Genomic DNA, 18568 nt, shown 5'->3' with positions numbered 1-18568 from the left:
TGTCCACGCAAACTATCAATGTCTTATTGTTTTTAGAGGATTTTAGGCCACTTTTATTACTATGTCCAACACAATTTCACTAGAATGAAAAATATTTTTCACTATATTTTTTAAGAGTTTTTATAACATGTGATTATGTATTTTAATATATTAAGTTACATGGCTCTGTGCACTTTGTTTTTCAGACCAAATCAAAAGCCTCCATGTCTGCTGGATATATGGGCTATCTAGGGTTAAACTGTTCGCTTGAAATGCGGGCTTGATTTGGTGAAGGTTCACTGGTGGGTGAGTCTATAAAATTGCTTGCACTTGCACATTTTGTTTATCTTGATAAAGGTCCCTGTGTGGACCGAAATGTCGCTCTTATAAAATAAAATACGTTTTATCTTGACAAATCCCAGTGTGCTTCAGCTTTCTACATGGATATATAACTTTCTCTGAATAGCACCTGGGTCCTTGCTCCAGTAAGTGTGGGCCACAGCCTTTCTACATATATATATATATATATATATATATTCAATTTGAACGCGGTGGCATCACATTCGGACACGCGGCGTCAAATTCAGCGGCCGGGGACCCCTGTTATAAACGGCGCATTCTGACGCCAGAACGAGCCGTGTATAAGGATATAATTTACAGTCTGGTCCCATAGGGAAATGACCAGACTGTAGATTTTATATATATATATGGCAACTTACAGCAGCCCCTCTACAATTTGCCAGAACGCACAGATTGCCAGTCCAATTTGTATATATATCCAAATAATGACTTACTGTGTTATACAGCAGAAGCTCATAAACATCACAGAAATATTTCCCTATAAATAAACTAAATGACTGTGACCAGACATCAGTGAAATAGTTCTGTAAGAAGCCTGAGGATTGTGCTGAAAGAGACCCACCGATGCCTGAACAGACAAGAGCAGACTTGAGGGGCCTGGGGGACAACCTGGTGAACTCGCTGGGCTGCTGCCGGGCAGGTATCTACACTGGTAATTGTATTTTTTTTGAAAGACGCACGTTATTTATGAGTTATTCAATGACAAGCCCTATGGAATCTTCCATCTATATATGTATAAGTGCAAATATGCATGGACTACAGGATAAGCTCTGCTTGGGGTTCAGTAAAAGATCCTTTATATTAGGGATCCCTCCTATAAAGTCATTCAGGGACACTGTTAACCCTTTCCTGAATATTTCATGCTTAAACAGACTCATTTATAGTACCTAAAGTTTCTGAATGCAACGTGCTTGCATGGACCCGACATCTCACCCCCACATGTGCAGAATTTATTTCTAGTGTCCATAACAGCACCCAGGGCATCTGGCTTGGTCTTACGCTGAATGTGATGCCCCCCAAATGCCCACAATAGATACAGCACCTCAGATCATAGACTGTGCCGTATTCAGAGTAAGGTGCAACTCTATACACTTAATTCTAGGAGCACCAAGGGCAGAAACTCGGGGTGCAATCTGCACCATTTTTTGCATTTCACACCTTTCTTGAGGCTTTATTAATGAGGCCCTGGATATCTGGATGCTGAGTGTATGTTTGATGTGCAAAGCTGAAGCAGTAACATGACAAACATCACCAGAGGCAATGTATATATAACCTGAACTTGTCAAGTTTCATTCTCCATTTAGCAGACAGGTGTTGAGCTCTAAAATATACAAGGTATACTTATATATATATATATATATACTTTAACGCTTATATACATGAGTGATACTCAGAGTTCCCTGTATAACTCAGCCTGCAGCCTTGTGCCTTTATATGGTCACAGAACCCCTCAGTGACTTCTAATATCCTTATCATTTACAGTAGGGGGTACATTATCCCTTATAATACATGAGTGATACTCAGAATTCCCTGTATAACTCAACCTGCAGCCTTGTGCCTTTATATGGTCACAGAACCCCTCAGTGACTTCTAATATCCTTATCATTTACAGTAGGGGGTACATTATCCCTTATAATACATGAGTGATACTCAGAATTCCCTGTATAACTCAACCTGCAGCCTTGTGCCTTTATATGGTCACAGAACAACCCCTCGGTGACTTCTAATATCCTTATCATTTACAGTAGGGGGTACATTATCCCTTATAATACATGAGTGATACTCAGAGGTCCCTGTATAACTCAAACAATTAGTACCCAGGTGCCACTGCACAGGCCCCATTGGGAATAGCCCGCACTGTACTACTCAATCTAATATTGTACCAAAGCGACACAATACTGAACTACCCTTCAAGTTGCCTTTAGGTGGCAGTGTTGAGTTTGTTTAACCATAAGATTAATATAAGGATACTTTTATATTCAGGAAGGTGATGTTTGATTTAGTGCAAGTTTATACAAGGGCACATTTATCACATCAAATTACTTGCTATCTCATTTTAAATCATTTATATTTAGAAGACGATGCTCTAGGGATTATTATTACGGAAGCTGTGGTTTGCAGGTTAGTATTTATTCACACAACACGAGTTATAAACTACCTTGCCCGTTGCAGGAAAATAATATCAATGCTGACAGACTATTCAATATTAGAGGGCAGATTAGCATTTACTTTTAATTACAGATAGGAGTTAAGCTATTTACAAATGAACGTAAAATTCCTCTGTAGGCTCCTTTTTTTTCTAGTTTGTCATTTTGGCCAACTGGCTACGGTATGAAGAAATTTACTCTGAATATCACTCAGATTAAGTTCACACCAATGGCAAATATAGCCACTCTCCCTCTGTGCAATCCCCATTCTAAAAACACTAGACACAACCTCACCCCAATTTACATGATTACACAAGTGCAGCTGAATCAGTTTTGACTTATCCATTGCAAGTGCAGCAGATGCAACTTGGAGTATGGCCAAGCTCTTGAGGGCCAGCAGTGGAACCCCACTAAGAATCCTCCCTACTCTTCTTGGTTCTCTTTTCTTTGCTACTCTGGTCATTGTCAGAAGCAAAAAACATTAATCAGCCTTTTTTAATACTTGGGCAATATCATTCCAATTATGTATTGTTCTTTGTCTCTTTTGATGTCCTAGCTCTGATTAAATAATCAAATAAAGAGTTGGGGTTCTCAATGAAGGCTATTGGTAATCTCCAACTCATCTCTGCGCTACCCTTTAATCTCTAAATGAATGGAGCGCTTAGTATACAGCCAGTTGACCTGCTTCTTCTTCTATGATACCCCCTAAAGCTAAGATTGCTCTAACATAACTCAACAAAAAACTATCAACAAATTCCAAAAATGTACTTCACCTTACTAATGCTCAGCAGTTTTTGACCACCCTCTCCTTCTCCACCCTCTCCTTCTCCAGTCCCTCCATTCTTTGGCCTTTTTGCCACTGCCCAGGTCTGGTTTCTCCCTTACCTTTGTAACCACTTGTTCAGTGTCTACTGCAATGGAGTATCATCTTCTTCGTTATCTCTATCTGTTGAGGTTTCTAAAGTCCTAGCCAGTTTATTATTCTCTGTATACTTAATCCCTTGGCCAAGTAGTCACCAATATGGTTTCCAATTCCACCTCTATGCTAAAGATACTAAAATCTATCTCTCCTCTCCCAGTCTCACCCCAGAACATAGGTCTCCTCTTGTTTATTGGATGTCCAAGTGCTACACTAAACCTTTCTAAGATGAGAATGTTCCTCTTTCCTCATCCAACATCCATTACTCCACCATCATCCTCCGCTGGCCAAGCCAGGTGCTTTGGTATTATCTGTAATTCTATCATCTCCTTCACTTCTAATATCCAATCAATAATTAAATAATTTCAGGAATAATTCTATGATACAAACAGAGATACCACCAAGATAGTTTTGTGGGTAAGCACTCCTATTACGGACAATTGGGCACAGCTACATACAGTAAAGCTACATTTTTCATGGATGGCTGAATGGATGTAAGAGCGAGAAAACATGGGGTAAAAAGTTCAGATGTTCTACTATATCTATAACTACAATCTGATCCCTGCAGGGATTTAAGAGCTTGAACTTGTTCTGCCTTAGAATTATCCAAAAAAATTTGGGAAGAGCCCTCAGACAGATGTTCCCACGAATTGATGGACATTTTATACTTGTTTTAATTTATGATGCTAAGAACTCGTGTAGTTACTGTAGATGTTTGCCCTGGAGGACATGCACAGCAGTGCAATTGAATGTTTAGATTGTGGAGATAATATCAGAGCTAAGTTGAATAAAGTTGCAAATCAGTGAAGGGGAAAAATAGTGGAAAATGAGAGGGAACTGAATCAAGTGTCAGTAAAAATATCTGCTGGAAACAAACATTGTTATAATGATAGAGAGAAGAGAAGACACATGCTTGCAACATAAATTGACCCCACTATTAAATGTAAGGATATTAGTAGTCGCTTAGGGGTTCTGTGACCATATATAGGCACAAGGTTGCATGTGGAGTTATACAGGGAACTCTGAGTATCACTCATGTATTATAAGGGATAATGTACCCCCTACTGTAAATGATAAGGATATTAGAAGTCACTGAGGGGTTCTGTGACCATATAAAGGCACAAGGCTGCAGGCTGAGTTATACAGGAAACTCTGATATCACTCATGTATTATAAGGGATGATGTACCCCCTCCTGTAAATGATAAGGATATTAGAAGTCACCGAGGGGTTCTGTGATCATATAAAGACACAAGACTGCAGGCCGAGTTATACAGGGAATTCTGAGTATCACTCATGTATTATAAGGGATAATGTACCCCCTACTGTAAATGATAAGGATATTAGAAGTCACTGAGGGGTTCTGTGACCATATAAAGGCACAAGGCTGCAGGCTGAGTTATACAGGGAAGTCTGTGTATCACTCATGTATTATAAAGGGATAATGTACCCCTACTGTAAATGATAAGGATATTAGAAGTCACTGAGGAGTTCTGTGACCATATAAAGGCACAAGGCTGCAGGCTGAGTTATACAGGGAATTCTGAGTATCACTCATGTATTATAAGGGATAATGTACCCCCTACTGTAAATGATAAGGATATTAGAAGTCACTGAGGGGTTCTGTGACCATATAAAGACACAAGGCTGCAGGCTGAGTTATACAGGGAACTCGGAGTATAATTTATGTATTTTAAAAGATGTTTAAATCAAACATACTGTTTTCTAGAAGACGTACTGTGTAGATGTGTGATTCAGCATTCTAAAAGTGTAGAGAGCAGGAGAGCTGAAACACAATCCAATCAATGGCATGCAAAGTTTCTTCAGGCTTATTACATAATATTGCTTCATGCTTAGTAGACATGGTTACTTCAAGCTTAGTACATAAGCTTGTTTCAGGCTTTGTAGACTTGGTTGCTTTAGGCTTAGTAGACAAGGTTGCTCCATGTTTATTTCAGGCTTAGTAGACATGGTTGCTTCAAGTATAGTAAACAAGGTTGCTCCATGCTTAGTAGACATGGTTGCTTTGGTCTTTTTTTTCTTGTCATGGCAGGGCAAGGTCTTCTACAGTAAAGCTAATGGCTTACCACATAATGACTGACAACCATAGACAACTGCCCATAGAGTCTGTGCATTCACGTAGCTTTGTTATGTTCTGTTGACATAGTCATAGCAGAAATAACATGAACTGACTGTCCCCCAAGATATTCCTTTCAAGCGATCTGAAATAAAATTCGTTTCTGCAGAGTTATAAGGGTAACTAACCTATACAATGCTACATGTTCTATCATCAAACATTCAAGCTAATAATGATCATTCTTTGTAAATGTCTGATTTAGGAAAATTTATTTTTTGTTTGTCATTTTTCAATTTCTGTTCCCTTTCTATAAAAAAAAACAGCAAGCCTTTTCCTACCCATCACTGATTTTGCAGATTGGGGACAGGAATGTTGTTTCCTTGTCTTTGAAGATGGACTGCATGGTTCAAGTGGTTCTGCCAGCTCTTCCAAATCATCTTTCATTTTTCAAAACATGCTGGGTAGACTGGGGCAAGTGCAATTGTCCAATATATTGGCTACCATTGCTCTGGAGAGGAGGAGTGAGATTTGAGGGAACGTTTGGAAGAAGGTTGGCGTGTAAATCTGAGGGAAGACTGCATCAACTAGGAGCAAGTGGGGTCAAAAAAGCAAAGGTTATTATTTTTGTGAATAGGGAAGCCTGATCACTGGACTCTGTTTATGTCTGCTGATTCCTTCTGTCACTATCTTGTATATTTCTTTATATTCTTTATATTTTATATTCTTTATATTTATATTCTTTTTATTTTCATTGAGCGCCTGTTTAGTTACTTTATCTCATTAAATCCTGTATTTTCTTCACCATCACTCTAGACTCATTTCCGCTATTTACTGGTATACCACCATACAGGCTCCCATCTAATTGTTTTAATGCATTGTCTGATCGTTACAAAGTAAGATGTTTTACCAAACAGCACAGGGTCTGACTGATGACTAGGGCCGCCATTAGAAATCACGGGGCCCCGTACAAAATAATCTTTGGTGCCCCTGTGTCCCATCCACCCCAGCCTCCAAGCCCTTCCCCAGATCCCGCCCACACCACAGTTAAAAGACCACACAGACATCAGTGCTAAAAAAGGTAACCCCCAACACACAAGTTATAAAAAGCTATTGATGGTCAGGACCCCTTATAAGTTAAAAAAAACTCATTGGTGTTCAGTAGAATTGAACTCGTGGCTTCAGTACTTCAACTTTGCCTCCTTTCGTGACTTAGGGTCATTTCACGGCTTCAGGACTATAATTTCTGATGTTTTTGTGACTTTGGCTCTTTTTGCCTATTTGGGACTTCAGCTTTTTGGCTTTTCGACGGTTCGGGACTTCTGAAGTGCGGCGCGGCTATGGCCCTGTCAAGGGAGGCCAGGCACTTTTGAAAAGTGCAGCACAGTCGGGCCCCCCTTCAGGCCCGAGCCTGTACTCCCTGTGCCCCCTGATGGCTGCCCTGCTGATGGCTGCAGCTCATGATGGGAGGAAGCAGGTACTAGGTAGTTAGTTACCCCAAGAAAGAATCCATGTTGAACAATTTAGAAGATATATGAGGACAGTTTTGGGAAGTGCTCCTTTAAGTACTTGGTATGGCCGGTGGTGAGCCAACTGCGTGTACAGGTGTTAAAACAGTTGAATCCATCCTATGAAATATTGAGCATACTAACCACCCACTCACCAGCTTCCTTTTCGCTTGGTCCTGGTGCTCCTTCTCAGCCATTGGTCTAGCTTCACCTTAGAAAACAACTATCAAGACAAAAAACAGAAAACAGCTGGCTGGTGTTACCAAGGTGTAAAGTCAACACGGTCATGTTTATTGATAGGCAACACACAACACACAAACAAAGTGCATTGCTTCTCTATAAACATGGGCAAGTTGCTTTACATTTCCCTTTATCAAGTAGCCCATTGCTGATTCTCAAACCCCATTGGCAAATGCCAATGTTTAAAATACTGAGTTGGCCCTTTAATATCCAAAATACGACACAAATAACTCTATATAATGTACACCGCAGGCACATTTTTGTTTTCATTAAACCCTGTATGTTTCTGAAAGGTTTCTATAAAAACAACCTTGAACATTAGCTGCCCTACGGCTGGGATTCATCTGTCGTGTTAAGCCTCAAGGGCATCTGTGACTCACTGACCAAAATTCTAATGCGAGAAATGATAGTCGTTTGTGTTTGTTTCCCAGTGTTTTATGCAACGTTCATATTTTTTGAAGACTGTAGAGTTATATTCACCTAAATACTTGTTCTGCTTTATAACGATGGTATAATTGGCCTCCTAATGAGTAGAAAGTTGTATGTGCAACAAGGCTCTCCTCAGGAACAGAATATCTTATATTGTCATAATTTATAAACCAGAGAGATAGATTTATGTGCTATTATAGTGTATATGGTTGTGGTAGTTCCCAAGATGTATATGGTTTGGTGAGGATCAGGGTTGGTTCATAGCAGATCTGAAGGCATGGCCAGAGGGGACTAAGTTTGGTAATGTGGGGGTTGGTATTTAAGCAGTTGGTACCAAAGTAAGTCTGACCTGACCTTATAATCACAGCCAGTGTTTTACTCCCTTACTGCCCTTGTGGTGCCAAAGTTGGCACCAGGAAGAGAGACTCTATGTCATACAATACGGGTAAAGACAGAGCAAGAGGTTTCCTTAGAATTTTTGAGTAGATTATTCAAAACCAAGATCGTTGTCAGTTTAGAGCACCATTTACAACAGGTAGCACTTATAATTATCCAGACCATAATTACAGCACTTCTTGTGACAAAGCACTTTGGCCTTGGAACTTTAATTATGAGGGAATGCATCCTAATATGTTCTCCACTACATCTTGCAGCCCAAGCTCTTATTCAGAACAAGGGTTGCATGCTGTGTTTAAGTAGAGTGTGAGGATTTTGTCTTGAGGAGCTACCCAAAGCCTATGGTCTGGAGTGGGTGTTGTAGCTTCTGCCATTTTACTTTATGGATACAGGACAGATGCCAGGCCTTCTGCCCACTAAATGCCAATAGAATGAATGCACATTGGTGCAGCAGATGAAGCACAGAGGGTATTGTATAGTCTAATTTAGAAAACGAACTGAACCTTACAGAAAGCTATGGTCTGGAGTGGGTGTTGTACAGGTCCGGACTGAGAGTCAAAACAGGCCCTGGCATTTTAGGTACACAGAGGCCCAATCAGCCCACAAGGAGGCCCAAACAGCCCCCATCAGCCCACTAAATACTGACTTTCTATGGCACCTTATAGCAGCCCCTCTGGCATTTGCCAGAACCCACAGATTGCCAGTCCGGGCCTGGTGTTGTAGCTTCTGGCTTTTTGCTTTTTGGATAAAGGAGAGATGCCAGGCCATCTAACCACTGAATGGCAATAGGCTGAATGCACATTGGTGCAGCAGATGAAGCACAGAGGGTATCGCATACTCTAACTTAGAAAATAAACAGAACCACATAAAAACCTTGTGCTACACTCATATGGTTAGAAATCCTTGTTCAAATAAACTCCCCAATGGGCGGAAGTCTCCTTGGGGTAATAAATTAGTAAATCAAAAAAAAGGAGAAAGAAACCCCTAAATAAGGAGCTAAACCTGGACAAGGTACAAAAAACGTAGTGATGCCTTTATTTAATACTGTTTTAAAAAAAGTTTAAAAAACACACACATTTTAAAATTAGTCACACACCAGGCACATAATAGCCGATATAATAATAGGTCAGATGGAACTGCCAAACCACGGTACCTATTGAATATGGCCAAAATTACACACACCATATGCCGGCTCATGTTTAAATATGAGTTTGGGTGCCAAGCCCCAAACCTGCAGTGGATTAAACTATACCAGCAAAAATGAGCAGGTACTCAAAAAACTCCAACGTAAAAGACCAAATAAAATCGAAATTATATTTTTATTGAGTCTACATGTCCTTAAAAGCTTTACACCAGGGTTCCCCGACATTTTTTTTTACCCGTGAGCCACATTCATATGTATATAAACGTTGGAGAGCAATATAAGCAAATGTCTTAAAGGGCAACTAAAACATCAATTTCAGTTCTCTGTATTTGTGTCCCTTTAAATAAATTTCCAAAGGCCTGTAATACGTAAAAATACGCATCTGGGAACAACATGTACTTTAGCAGTGTCGTTTCCACAAAGCGACCTATGTATTATAAATATGTACAGAATATGATTCTCTAGGCATTAGCGCGAGTCATTGATGCCCCAGAGACATAAATGACATTCTTTGGTTCCCAGTCTTCAGCCAGTTTTGCTTCTCCAGCTCCTGGAACTGATGATTGTCCTAGAAATGCAAAAGTAATAGAGAAACCATTGTGACAATGCAGAAACGCCAAGCAAGTGACAGGTCGAGATGAGTTATGAGCCGGGTCGGTGACATTGTTGAATGAAACTGCGTATAGTGTGACGCCAAGATGTGGCTCCATCGATCTCACTGCGGGGTAACAGTAACTAGATATAGTGATAAGTGATGGACATCTTGGGTCATTGAAAATAACTGTACTGTATATGGTTCCCATAGCAAATTTTTACAAATTTGGGAATCTTGGGCTCTTTGGGCTCTACCACTTTGGGATTAGACCTGTTTACCCTTTTAAAATGGGGTTAAAGGAGAATTCAACTGTAAAGTAGAAAACCCCTACCCCCCTACACTACATAGACCCCCTCCCTCCTCCAGCCTAGCTGCTACCCCGGGCAAATGCCCCTAAGTCTTTACTTACCCCTCGGTGCATATTCTGTCCAGCAGAGTTCACGGCCGCCATCTTCTTCTCATTGGTAATCTTCGGGAATTAAGTGCTGTATCAGCGAATGCACAGTTGGAGCAATTTTCTGTTTCGTGACAACTGCGCATGCACCGAAAGTCACGTAAATTGCCCAAGCGCCAGTCTCATTTGAAGATTACCGAAGTGGCTGATGTTGGCACCCGTGAACTCCGCTGGACAGAATCTGCACCGAGGGGTAAGTAAAGACTTAGGTGCATTTGCCGGGGTAGCAGCTAGGCTGGAGGGAGGAGGGAGGGGGGGAGGGGTTTTTTACTTTATGGTTGAATTCTCCTTTTTGCAGTAACTTTTCTTGTATTGTGTAAACTGATATTCAGCTTTACATTGAAAAGATTGTAGTTCTAGAAGGGCAATTCTCATTCATACAATCTTATGGATGCTTGTATAATTACATAATGGTGCCTCCGAGGTCCTAAATATATACATGTTATCAGAAAGATTTTGTTCCTTATACATTAATACTGTTGCAAAATAAGGGGGAAAAAGGGTCAGGCAATTTGTCAAGTTAAGGTGGCCATACAGACCGAGTCGGCATCTTATTGGCACGTGTATGGGGCCCTCAGATGGGCTTCCCCGATCGATCGATGCGTTCCCGTGATCCGACCACCCATTATCATTCATTAGGATTCGATCATTGGGCGCTAGGCCCACGATCGGATCAGCCCAATATTGCCCTCCTCAAGGTGGGCATATAGGGGAGAGATCCACTCGTTTGGCGACATCACCAAACGAGCGGATCTCGCCGTGTATGGCCACCTTTAGAACTTAAAAATGTTATTGTATGGTTTATTTACCTCGTTATTTTTAAATATTCAGAAATATATTAGTCCCATTGCATCTGTTCCTTCTCATATCTAAATACCTTTATTCGACTATTGTATTTTGTGTAATTATCTGTTAAAATACATTTGTATTTAATTATATCGGTGAATTATAAATGCAAAAGAACTGACCAATGAGAATGCTGATTCCCAGCACCATGTCAGGCATCTTGCTGTTATCTTACATATAGAGATAATTATGTCATTTATTTCTTCATTATATGACACTGGAATCAAACATGGGGATAAAGGACAGACTTGTTCAGTGCTGGGAAACTTAAGGGCTGAGACAAACGTGGAGATTAAGGGGAGATTTAGTCACCTGACGACAAATCGCCTCTTCTTCGGGCGACTAATCTCCCCAAACTGCCTTCCCCCGGCAACAATGTAAATCGCGGGCTGGATGGCTTCGTTTTCCGAAGCTGCCTCGACTTCGGACGACTTCGGAAAATGTACCACTCCGCGTGCCATCCTGCCGGCGATTTCGATTCTAGCCGGCAGGAAGGCAATTCGGGAAGTGTAGTCGCTCGAAGAAGAGGCAATTTGTCGCTGGGTGACTAATCTCCACGTTTGCCTCTGCCCTTAAGCTTCCAACTCCAGTTGCAGGAACAAAGACCATGGAGCCAGATTGATACAGATCAGCTGGTGGTGCAGAAAGCAAATTCAGTACTGGGCTGTATAATGGTGACACATTTAGGCAGGGTGATTTATTACTCAGGGGCAGGGCTCAAATATGCAGAGCTTTACACATAGAAATATTAAGGACTAAAGTAGCCAAAGGGAAAGGTGGCATCAGATATAAAAGATTACAAACAGTGCAGTTAAAAGGAGTAAATTGAAAAAAATCATGTTTTCTTTGCTAAGCTTTTTAATCTCGATCACTATAAGGGCTCTTACTCACTGGCGTTCTGACCTGCGCTCCCCTGCGTTCCGTTTTTTGGAGTTCAGCCGCAGGGGAGCGCAGGAATAGACGCATGTCATATTTCAAATGGGGCTGTACTCACTCAGGCGCGTGTAGGCGCCGAACGCAGGAAAAATGCAGCATGTTGCATCTCAACCTGCGTTCGGCGCCTACACGCGCCTGAGTGAGTACAGCCCCATTTGAAATAATGACATGCGTCTATTCCTGCGCTCCCCTGCGGCTGAACGCCAAAAAACGGAACGCAGGGGAGCACAGGTCAGAACGCCAGTGAGTAAGAGCCCTAAACGATGGGTTTCTGATTCAGAAGGATCTTGGGTTGCTGTGGTCTTTATAATGATAGAATCTCAGCCAAAAAGCATTGCAGGACTGCTGCTCTGTTGCAGAAAGGAAGGAGATGTAACCACTTAATTACACAATACTTTTGTTTTGGGACCACTTTTATTTAATTTGTTCTTATTCAACTTGGGAGAGTGCATCATAAGCAGTGTATCGGCGTTTGCAGCTGATTCAGAACTATGCAGCCCAATTAATTCAATCTAGGATGCGGCATCTTTGCAGCAAAGTGGGAGGCAAAGTGGCAGATGAGATTCAGTGTTGATAAATTTCAGGTTATGCACCTGGGATGTATTTAATTATATAGGGATGCATCCAATCCAAGATTCAGTTCAGCCTTCTGCTGAATCCAAGCCTTTTTCAACAGGATCTGGCAGAATCCAAGTGCCTGGCCAAACCAAATCCAAATGCTAAGGGGCAGATTTATCAAGGGTCGAATTTCGAGTTTATGGGAGTTTTTAAAAACTCCCATCAACTCTCATAAACTTGAAATCCGTAAAAAACGACCAATCGAAATGTATTAAAAAAACTGAAATGGATGAATAGGATCGAGCTGCAAACTCGAATTGAATTCGATCTAATTCAATTTGAGATTTTTCAAAAGTCCATCAAACAACTCCAAATTGATTGTAGGAGGTCCCCCATGATGGCAAATAGTCGAAATTGATTTCTTAAAGGGAAAGTACATGATACATTTTGAAATTTGAATTTTGAATTTTCTTTAAACTTTGGACTATTCCCTAGCCGAATTACAGCCAAAATTAGAATTTAAAAATTAGAATTTTTTTGATAAATCTGCCCCTAAGTATATTTGTATATCATCGGCATACAGATGTCCTTTGCTAAACAATAAAACAGCTGGAAAAAACTATGTAGATCTTAAAAACCATCTTGACTATGAAGATTTTCATTCATCCAGGTCATGGTATATCTAGTATAGGTCAATCTAAAAACAACCGGACTTGCTGAGTAATCATTTAATGGTTATACCATCAGAAGTACCGCTGCCTTCCAAGAAGTCCTCATGACATGGTTGCTGTGGAATTGACCCAAAGCAAAAGACTTCTTCATTGCAATGGAGAGGTTCATTCGCTTGAAGATTTATATTCTGCCTAATAAACAGAGAATATTAATGCTAAACAAATTCTTTACCATGCACATGTCACCAGTTGAAGGAAATATGTTTTGTGTAGAATTGAAACTGACCTAGATGTGTCAGTGAACATTCAGAATGTTACCAAACCTTCCCAAGAGATGAACTGGAGGCAAGTTGTACCTTTATATGTGGGACATTCTCTTGGAAAATGTAAAATATATATATTTCTTTTATAATATTTATTTAAACATTAATGGAGACTCAGAGCACCGAGTGTTGTTGTTTTTTTCCTAATTTAACTGCGGCTAGGGCAAACAAGTGGCGTTTTTACGTTGCGTTTTTAAAAATGTGCGGCCAAGCGTTAATACACCAATGATACCACACACGCATGATAATATGCGTTTTTCAGCCTGTAGTTTTCTTTTCCCAACATGCATTTCTGTTTTTCTCGTTCCCCACAATTCCACCCAGAAGAATTTCAGTAAACATTTGTGGAAAAAAAGGCAAGTGGAAAACAATTTACCGTAGCCGTAATGCTCGTCCATACTCAATGTAATTACGTTACCAGCATACAATGCCGTAAATACGTATATGCGAAATCCATCGTGCGAGAGTTTGGCCAACATGTTGAAAATACGCAGCGTACTTCAGCAAAGTGTATTTCTAAACCTGAAACCCATAGAATTCAATAATATGGCATTTTTTTGGCGTATTGGCATTTCTGCTTAAAAACGCAAATACTGGCGTCTTGTGGTGGATGTTGGCTCGTAAGCACCCCATGGGAATTGCTATAGTGCGTATTCCATTATTTTTAATAGGGCTTATTTTTGTGTGTATTTACGCTCAAATACACGGTTTTAAAAATGCAACGTAAGAACGCCACGCGTGACCTTGGCCTAAGGGGTAGATAGCAATTCCAAAGTACTCTGCTATGAACATACAGAATCCTACTTTGTACATTAATTCTGCTGTAATTGCAGTTTAGAGCTGGGCCAAGAGACATCCAAGGCAAGGTTGACCATACTTCTGCCCTCAAGGAAGTCTAGAACCTCAGGAATTGTTCTTCTGCAAGAATCCTTTCCTAATGGAAAGCTGGTTATTGGGTATTCTGTTCAAGCATGACCCTGAATCTTTGAATTCTGTGCATTGGCCCAAACTGTAACACACAAATGCTGGCTGAATATCAGATGAAAATAGTCCAAGATCATAGCGTGAGTTGCAATCAAATGATCTAGTTATAATATGTTTGATACCTTGATAAACCAGAACAGTGAGAACATATTTATATATTGATGCCAAAAGGAAGAGTGAACGTTTGCATATTACTACAAGGCAGTTCCTTCAGACTTGGCACATCTAGTGATTTGGATGATGCACTCTGTAAGAATGTCCTTGCCTGTCCATTGGCTCTTAGAGCTAATAGCTACAGAATTTTATGAATTCTGGATATTGACAAACTGATAGAAGGATCTACAAGGGGTGTTCAATAGTTTTCTGGAATTTGAAGTTATTTGGAAGAATTGGAAACCCATTATTCAGAAAGCTCAGAATTACGGGAAGGTCATCTCCCACAGACTCCATTGTAATCAAATGATCCAAAATTTTGCATGAATGGATGTGTGACGTGTTCTGAAACCGCCAGGAATGCCGCGGCAAGTGAAAAAAAAAGTGTAATTCAGGGATAAGAGGATGCAGGTTGAACATCTCTGATGTATCTACAGAAAAACATCTATCTCCCTATGACACGTTTATCAAAAATCAGTTCACAGTTGATGAACTGTATCTTCAACAGCTGCTTTTACGACATTTACTTTTATTGGCAATGTAGAGTTCCAACCATGCAATTGGAAATATTATCATAGAAATGTGATCATGTTTTTTTCACCAAGTCCGCCTAATTTGTTTCAAACCATTTTGAAGATGAGTTATAGGGGCAAATTTACTAACCGCCGAGAATTCGCCAGCAAAGGCTTCACTCACATCGCAACACTTCACCAGGCGATAATTCGCCAGGGCAACACTTATTCGCTAAAGTGCGACGTTGCATCCAGGGCGAAGTTTCGCTAGTGTTAATTCAGCAAGCAAAGCGAAGTGGCGCTAGCGTTGGCGGTAAGTTAAAGTTGATTGGACGTATATGTTGCAGCAAATACATTACACTACACAAGCCCAGGGAAGCTTAATAAAATAAAATAAAGTTGTTCTATTGCCCTACACATGAGCCCAGTGTATAGTTTATGTGACATATGTTAGGAAATGTAGGGGGAGCTGGGTACCCTAAAAAAAATCCCCCTGAAAAACGGAAAAGTCGCCAGCGGTTTTTGGGAAAATTTTCAACTTTTTTTTGAGGAACTCCTATCTACTCTATTGCACTTCGCCTGGTCTGAGGTGGCGAAGGCAAGTCTGGCGCAAGAGGTAACGTTCAGTAAAATCCGCATCTTAGTGAATTTGCGTGGTTATCTCCATTCATCAGAGTGAAAATTCGCCTGGCGGTAGAGTGCGAAGTAGCGCTAGTATATCTCCTTCACTAGCCAATTTACGCCAGCACCTGTTAGTAAAACGGCGAAGTACCGAAATGACGCCAGCTTTAGTCACTTCGCCCTTTAGTAAATTTGCCCCATGATGTTTTTTTTACCATCACAGACATGATGAACAATTTAGCTGAGAGAACTTCAATGTTGGGGGAGGGGTCCTTCCCATACAGAGCCGGGCCAGGCGCCCTAGGCAACCTGGCTGGCCGGAGCGCCCGACTTGGTGCGCGCATGTGCGAACAGACGTGTGTGCACGAATGGACGCTGGCGTGCATGCACGAATGGGCGCTGATGCGTATGAGCGAGCGGACGCTGGCACACATGCGTGAACGGACGATCACGCAAATGGACGCTAGCGAGTATGCCCTAATGGATGAATGCTGACACGCATGCGCCAATGGATATGCGAGCCGACAGTCTACAGAAGAGAGGGGACCGGACTAGGGGTAGGTAGGCGGCAGAGAAGGTACTTGCCTGGCGCCCCCACAGCTTTGCGCCCTAGGCACGTGCCTATTCTGCCTACCCCTAGTTCCGGCCCTGTTCCCATATCTTTTAGTTTGGCTCCGATTTTACGCGCACTTGCGACATTTGTGGAAATCAGTAACCTAGAACCAATAATGCATCAGTACAGTTATTTACATTCAAGATACCGTCCAATGATCTTCTATCAATCTCTGAAATTTTCACAAGTGATTAACACCTGTTGCAGATCCTAAGGCTAAAGAATAATATGGAGCGGAAGATAAGAATCATTTTTACATAACCATGCCCTGATACTATCACCCTGATACAATCCTTTTCTTGTAGGGTGGAGACATTTGATGTTGTGTTGACATTTTTTCAGTGATCCACAGAGGAATAAAAGTAGGTCAACTCTTGATTTGTAGTACCTCAGAAATCTGATCCAAGAAGCTTTTCAGCTGGCATGCTGGCTGCCTCCATTCACTTTTCTTGCTTTTTCTTGGTTTTGCTTCAGGTGGATACGTTACTATAACTAAACTGGTAGCTGCTGCCTTAGAAGGCCCCCATGCCCAAGCCATGAGGTCCACCCAGTGCCACAACCCCCAGCTCGTACCTTGGTCTCTCTTTTTGCAGCCACAATCTGGGCTGGGGGGAGATCAGGCAGCAGTCAGGGCTTCAGCTGGAGCAGATCTAAGACATAAATATCTGATTTTTATGGTTCAATGGGCAGAATATATGACATCTCAGGATTTTCACTTTTTGAGAGGATTTGTCATTTTTCATTTGGACTTTTTTTAATGTAACTCTACCATCTTGTTTCAGCATGAATGCAATAAGCAGAGCTTGGGCTGCACATATTGCTTTAATCATGGAATTAAAAACAAAAATCTTTGTTTAGTGTTATTTCCTGAGTTAAACGGCTCACGCAAGGATTCTGAAGCTACTCCATGGTTGGACTTCGCAAGGAGCAAACATGGGGTTGCCATGACATAATAAAACTATAGGTGGAAAAAGTATATTCAACACAAGAACAGATATAGAGAAAGAATGAGCCTTGTAGTTGCACCACCCCACAATGTATGCCAGAAGTTCCCACCATATGCTCATATAGTGGGAACTTCTGGCATACATTGTGGGGTGGTGCAACTACAAGGCTCATTCTTTCTCTATATTTGTCTTTGATTATCGTTTATTTGACCTTGAACACCATTTATTTGTTTTTATTGGTGGGAGGTGCGCTCTAACCCACACGTTCTTAGCAACATATTCAACACAAGCACTATTCATTGGACTAGTGTTGAACAATAGGCTGATAAGACATGCCTTAAAAGTTAATTTGTTCAAAATGCATGGAGGCAAACAACTCATATACAGTATATATATATATATATATATTTGTATTTTGTGGTCACACCCTCATTGCACCCCCGCCTAATGTTTTTAAAAACTAGTGGTGAGCACAACTTTCCCTTGTTTGTTATAGTTCTACAAGAGCAGTGACCAGCTCCATGTTGTAGCTCCCACCCCCTCCAACTATAGTCAGGTGATCCCACTGGTGTCTAATAAAAGGGCAGCCAAGTTTGGGAGTTTTACTTTGAAAGCAGCTAGTAAGTTGCAGGTAAAACGTATTCGTCCCTTTTATAAAATGTATAATTAAACCATAGAATTCTTAATGAATCAGATGAAAATTGAGCATAGGACTGGCCAGATATGGGATGACTTTGACGTAGTTGGCCAGCTTAAATATATTGCAATATATGGACAAACAATCCCTGTTTTGTTTAAAGGGTAAGGCATTTTTCAGTAGCAGTATGCACAAAATGTCTCTGTCTTAAATATATTGATAATGGGTTGAGTGCAGAGGAATCTTGTATTTGTCTATATATATATATATATATATATTTATATAACCTCCAAGTTGCCAGCACTCTCGATAAAAAGGTTTACATGCCTGGGTGCAGTGTCCCACATATTTATCCAAACCAAAATGCAATAAGGTCCGCACTCTCAGGACTTCTTAAAAGGAATAAATGATTTATTGTAGAAGTTACAGACTGACGTTTCGGCCTGGTCCCAGGCCTTTCTCAAAGTAACAATTCAATATTGAAAATGCATTTTATACACATGATAAGGCGGGCAAACAACAGT

The sequence above is a fragment of the Xenopus laevis genome, chromosome 9_10L (assembly GCF_017654675.1).
Source record: "Xenopus laevis strain J_2021 chromosome 9_10L, Xenopus_laevis_v10.1, whole genome shotgun sequence".
Taxonomy (NCBI): Eukaryota; Metazoa; Chordata; class Amphibia; order Anura; family Pipidae; genus Xenopus; species Xenopus laevis.
This window is presented reverse-complemented; position numbering follows the sequence as displayed.